Genomic DNA, 6,628 nt, shown 5'->3' with positions numbered 1-6,628 from the left:
GTTCTAGTGAGCCACAGCCACAGAGTGAACAATTCATTAATTGGTATCAAGAACAAGATGAAGTTAAGCTTCATCTAGGGCACAAAGATACACTGAGATAAATTAAAATATCATGTCTGTAAAGTTTACTGATCAACAATAAAATTTTTCATTTTGGAAAGAACTTAACTTCCAAATTAATCTTCATGACTTGTCAAATATTCTATGGCTCGTTTTCTAGACATTTTAAACATTATTCTAGAATCCAGGGAAATGGTGTTTCAATCTCTGCACAGATCTTGTCACTTTTCTGCAGCAGAACAATTATTTGTAGTATTGCAGTATCTCATCCATACTTACCACTACAATGTTTAGAAAAACCATGCCTTCCTGCTTGCAAGCCCATTCCCTCTGAGATTCCCCTGCTGCAGAAAAAAAACTTTCCTTTTACCCTTTGAAAACTCCAAAAGAACTGAGTGAGGCAAACCCAGGCAGCTCTATTTTATCAGAGTCCTCAAAGATACTTCTTTACAAACCTCCTGGGTGCTGTTCCCTGGTGTTAAACACCTCATCCAGTTTCTTTCCAAAGATAAACACTGTAAAAGTTAAAGTTGGACCACAGCTCTTAAGAGCCTTGGCAGCTTCCTGCCTTCCTCCCTGCATGGCTGCCCCTCTTCTCTCTCTTTTTCTACACCTGCCACCCCTGGGTTTTTGTTATGCTCACCAATACTCTTAGGGAAAAATTATCATTTTAGCTACCCATTCTAAATTGCTCTGTTGAGAGGCAGAGGTGTAACAAAAGCATGTTCCCCACTGTAACAGAAGACTTGGGCAAGCTCTAGAAATAGCTACAAGGGGAAAAAATCCAATTAATTTCTTTAAGGTCAGTCTCCACCTCCCCTAAACCAGAAATATTTAAACATAACTATTTACATAAAGAGCACAAAAGTGTTAGGCAAAATCAAAAACTAAATTTGTTGACAATTGGGAAAAGCAACCTGTTTGTATTTGGAGGAGCCTAACAAGGAGGAACTGAGGCAGGTTCTGTATCTTTAACAAGTCCCTCTGGCAAATAGGAAAAGAAACACCTGTAACTCTATCCCACCAGAATATTAAATATTTTCTTATCGTGCACCTCTAAAAGAAAAGTGCTGTGCCAATTCATTTTTGTCAGAAGTCCCCTTGCTTTTGCATCCAAGGGACGTGAGCTGTTACAGCACACCAGGCCCCTGGAGCTGGGGCATCTCCTTTCACACAGCTCAGCCTTTTCCCTTTTCCTTATGGCATCTGAAGCAGAACAGAGTTTCTGTCCCTCAGCAGAGTCTCCCCCTCCTCCCTGCCCTCCACCACTGCTTCCCTCACAGCCCTGAATTCCACTTTGCTCTACCTACAAATTCCTGCCCTTATCTTGCTTCAGCCCTGGCCTCTCTCCCACTGTGCAAAAACTTTAATCTTAATGCCTCAGCCAGCAGTCCTTGCAGTTACAGCTCACACCTCAGGGCATGTTCTGGGCAGGAAAAGCTCCCTCTCCCCCTGGCCAGCATTTCCAGGGTACCTCTGGCCGTCCTGGCCAGTCCTCAGGGGCACACATTGCCTGTTTGACCCCTAATTCTGAGCCCTAGTTTGAGCCCCCTAATTTTTACTGCAGTCACCTAGTGACTGATGTCACAGCATCACTGAGCATTCCCTGCACAGCTTTGGAGAATTGATAAGACTGAAATATTCCCCTGGCTCACTGAAATGCTGGTGTTAATGCCATGGTCCCTGCAGAGCATGTCATGGCCTCACACAGCAGGAGGAACTGCCCCTCCTAAGCCTGGCAGTGCACACACACAGAGTGCTAAGCATTTCAGTTTCAAAGATGTCTCTCCTCTCCCACTGCCTCTGAAACCAGCTTGGGCTGTAGCAGAAAGCAGGGGCTAAGGGTATTTTTATTTCTTCTATTATCAAGAGTCTTTGAGAAGTACTAGGAACATTCACAGAAGAGGCAGAGAAAATCAGAGTGTTTGGGTCCTGCATTTCATAGCATCACAGAATGAATTAGGTTGGAAAAGACCTTTGAGATCATTGAGTCCAACCTTCGACCTAACACCACCTTGCCAGCTAGGCCATGGCACGGAGTGCCACATCCAGCTTTTCTCAAACACCTCCAGGGACAGCGACTCCAGCACCTCCCCGTGGTCTTCCTTACCACGTGGAGGCACAAAGAGGGCAAAGATTTCCCCCTGTATTTCTTATCTTTCAGAAGGACATGGAACTCACGAACAGAATGTTTGGCCCCAGTCTGAACCTTCTTCTATATTCTGTATTATACATGATTTTCCTACTGGAGCTTCAGTAGGGTCACTTCAATTCTGTGCACACAGGAACAGCACAAGTAGACTTCCCCACTTGGGTAAAAAGAGGTGAAATCAAAGCACTTGAAAAGAATAAGCTCAAAGAATACAGTTGGCAAAGTCAAAGATCAGCAGTATTGCTAGTGTTTTCTCTTAACTGTGTATTAAAGAGCATTTACTGGTATTTTCTCTTATATGCTTTTATTCTAATTCTATGGATTCAGATCAAATAGCCATGTACTATCATTTTACCTGCTCTAAAGATAGAATTGCAACTGCCTTTAGAAATGGCTTTGAAAAGCAACTTAATCCTACTAAAACACCCTGTAAACCTCTGCCTAAATTTAATTGTAGTGTTTTACAGAAGTTTCTTCCAAAAAGTTTCACTCTACCCTAACTGCTTCCTATGTTTTTTTAACACTGGTAACCCAATTTGCTTCTTACCTCAATGCTGGTAGAAAGACACCTGAATAGGTGGCCAGATTTCAAGAAGTACTGGAAACATAAAGTACCCAAGACTCACTGTTTCTCCAATGCATGCTGTTCCATGCCATCAGCCTCTGGGTAAAGGAGTCTCTACCAATTAAGAGGCAGATGTACTTAGCTTACAGAACTGACAAAAACTCACTTGTTTCAATCAGGAAAATTCAGTGAGACATAAAGCAGGTACATCTTCTCCATTGCTCCAGTTCTTTTAGCACCTTACTTTTGTAAAACTGAGACTGGAGGCCCTAATTCAGCATAGCATTTTGGCATGCGTTGATGTTCCTCTAGAACTTCATTAAATCAAAATACTTTTTTTAAATCAGGGCCTCTGATGTTAATGATTTCTGCACCACCAAAAGATGAACAAAATGGTTATTTCTCAGATTCAGGCAGATATTTGGACATAGATCAACAGAAAAGCAGCCATGCAGAGCAAGATCTCACATTAAAAAGCATTATCACTAGCCTGAAATCAATCTGACAACCTTTAAATCAGACTTCCACTGATCTGCAGACCATAAAGAAATACTCTTTCCTCCATTCAATTCATGTACAGCAATAAAAGACCAGCAGCCCAGAGGTTTTACTTGGCCTGGTAGTCAACAACACAGCTGAGGTCAAGCAGTGACACCAGTGTGTCTTCATTGCATTTGACTGAAGTTCAATAAGCTCTTGTAGACACAACTGCCAAAGGCAGGGATGCTGTTCCAAATTTGGTGAAGGCAGAGCACTTGGGAGATGAAGGCAGCACCACTGCAAACAATGAGCAGAGACAGAGCTATCCATCAGTGCTGCCGTCCTGCTGGTCTGCCTGAGCTGGGCACAGCTCAGGAGCTGCACCCAACAGAATGCAGCAAGAGGCAACCTTCTCCTCCCCTCCCCTGCTCCATCCAGCTTGTAGTTAAATTTTACTGAATGCTCAGAGGAAGCCTACAAATCTCAGAAGCAATTTTCTATAATCTAACTATATGAAACGTGTGCCGTTTGAGCCACGCCGTTCATTGTGAGAGTCAGCTTGCATAAAATAAGTTGCTTGGGGATGAAGCCTAGTCCTGTCCTTCAGCAGTGCTGTCCCTGTCCATACCCAGGGACACTTGCTTTGTCATGTACAGAGCTGCTTTAAATAACAGAATAACATCCACCAGGAAATCATTAAAGCCCTGGTACAGTAAAAATGGATTTGCCTATGGCAGACCCTCTGCAACATCTCATTCCCAGACACTAACTAGTTTCCATGCAAAGGCAGGTAAAACTGGAATTCAGAATAAGTTCTTGCTGGTTAAAATATTCAAAAGCTGCTCTTGTCCAGATGCAACCCTTCCCCCTGTAGCATGGCCAGCCATCAGCAATTCCAGCTTCATATCTCCTGCATAAAAGTCACAGGGCTGTGAGCAATTAACCACCAGTGTAAGTGGATTTATCCCAGGAAGGAGGAAGGACAGTTCAATAGCATAATATATAGACATGTCTGGATAATTAATAATAACCAGTTAGTGGGGGGAAATAACTGTAAGCTATGGAGAATGTTGTATTTGGGATTCATTTTTACTCTGCTAAAAGTAATGCTGGGGCAATAGATTTTATTTTATATCCAGTAGGAAATACCACTATGATTATTTACTGTAATTTCAAACACAAGCAAACAACTGCCACAGTGATATGTACCATCATCTGAGCAAAAACTCATAATGTTTAATCAGCTGTTTGCTATAAAAGGACATTTGCCTGTTGGATTGCTTTTAATCGGTACTAACAGAATTAAAAAGAACCATGAAATGGAAATGGAGAGAACATTAGATGTGCCATTAAACTGGTTCTCTCTCGTGCCTGAGTTTTTGTGAATGCAGTCACATCTGATGTGCTTAAGGGCCCATCCCAGTTCTCTTCCCTGTCAGTGGGAGACGGCTTCAAGGATACTGGATCAGATTGAAACTGGAGGAGGCTTTGATATTTTTTTTTCCTTTGAAAGTTCAGCACATGGTCACAGTTGGCCCTGCTGTAGGTAGCACCACATACTGCTCCATCACTAATTCTCTGCATTTCTTTTATCCTTCACTTTTGGAGCTTTGCATTTTAGGAGCAATGCCAAAAATGTAAAGGGATACTTGCTCTCCCCAGCATAAAATTTATGTACTTTTCATTTAAAAATACCAGATTTAAATTAGACAAAAGTAAAATACCTTAAAATATTTTCAAGGGTTGACTTTGATTATTTTTAGACTTGTTAAAAAGATTGTGGGAAAGTTGACAGATTTCTCTATGTCCAAAAAAGTGTGCAAGATGACAGAACACTATTCCTAATGTTTAAGAGAGGAACCAAACAAGGAAATGTTCAGACATAAGTAGATTATCCCCCTTTATTTGTTCTGATAGCTCATGCTCTGGTTCTCCTGACATCCCAAACTTATGAATTGACACACAAGTGGTTTAATGCCATTTAAAAAAACCTTAAAGTCTTCCATTCTTTTCTGTCCCCTCAAAAAAAATCTCAGTGATAAAAGTTAAACCAAAGTGAGTGATGAATAGGCACACAAGCTGGATGGTGTGGGGTTTTATTCAATCATAACCTACTATATTATTCACAAAGTGTGTCATGCCGGGTTTATTATTAAAAAAAGCCCCAAACCCACAACCAAATTTAAACACACCAGAATTGGTGTGAACTAGACAGTTCAAGGGCTCTTCAGCCCCTGGCCAAGACCCTGATCTGCAGCTGCTCTCCTACCCTGGTTCAGGTCATGTCCTTTGCCTCCCTGCCTCAGTATGGTGGAAAAATGAGCTTTCACTTCATTTGAAAAGTGCTATTCAGAAATGTGCACTGAGCAAAGAGAGATCACCTATTAGTGCTTGCTACAACAGAACTACATGTGTCCCAAAACCACAATGAAAATTGGACTTCCTGTATGATTTACTCTTTTCTATGTCACATTCCCAAAACTGCATGTTTTACCCATAAAAAATATCACCTGGATTTCCCAGAGAATTCTTGCAAAAGGATTTTTTAAAGCAGTATAGCATTACATATTCAGGTTCTTTCTGTACAGTCCCTACATATGTCTATAGGTATTTAATCCAACTGAAAAGCTGTCAACGTTTCCTGTGCTTGTAAGAGTCTCTGCACTGGATCTTTGTTTCACAAGCCACATGTTATTAAAATACAAGAATTCTTGAGAAAAGCTCACCTGGGACTATCTTCACATGTATCTAACTCTATGAGAGGAAATAGCATTTCTCCCATTCATTGCCATGAGAGACTTGTACTGTAGATTTTACTGTGTGTTTCTATGTATTTCACATATGCAAACCCACATCCTCATTGTACTCACCCTTACATTACTCCAAGTTATATAAAGAAGGATCCAAGTAATACCAGAGCCCAAAGTAGAAAATAATTTCCTTATCTATAGTAATATATAGCTTAAGTGACTCTATACTGCCTTTTGGCAGCAGCACATCTACTGAATTTGTATTTCAGTTCACATGCCACTTTCAAGACTCCAATATTTCAGCACAATTACAAATTAATGAGATAGGTAGTCTCCATTGCAGAGATAGCAGCAATCTGTAAAAGGGTATTAAGAGAAGGAGTAATTTACTTGCTCATGAAGGTTCCAAGTGTGCAGTCACATTAGCATGACAGTGGGAGGTCAAGAGACTCATTAGCCAGCAGTTACAAGATGTGCAACTCAGTATTTTATAGTGGCAGGATGTACATGCAACATACACTTCAGGAAGCAATCATGGGGTGCTTACTCTGGCATTACCTTTGCCCCTGGCCCCCAACACACCCAGGGGCTGTGGGTACCCAGTGTGGGGGGTCATTGCTG

This window comes from Anomalospiza imberbis, chromosome 10, assembly GCF_031753505.1.
Source record: "Anomalospiza imberbis isolate Cuckoo-Finch-1a 21T00152 chromosome 10, ASM3175350v1, whole genome shotgun sequence".
NCBI classification, from domain to species: domain Eukaryota; kingdom Metazoa; phylum Chordata; class Aves; order Passeriformes; family Viduidae; genus Anomalospiza; species Anomalospiza imberbis.
The sequence above is the reverse complement of the archived record's forward strand: the minus strand, read 5'-3'. Positions refer to the sequence as shown.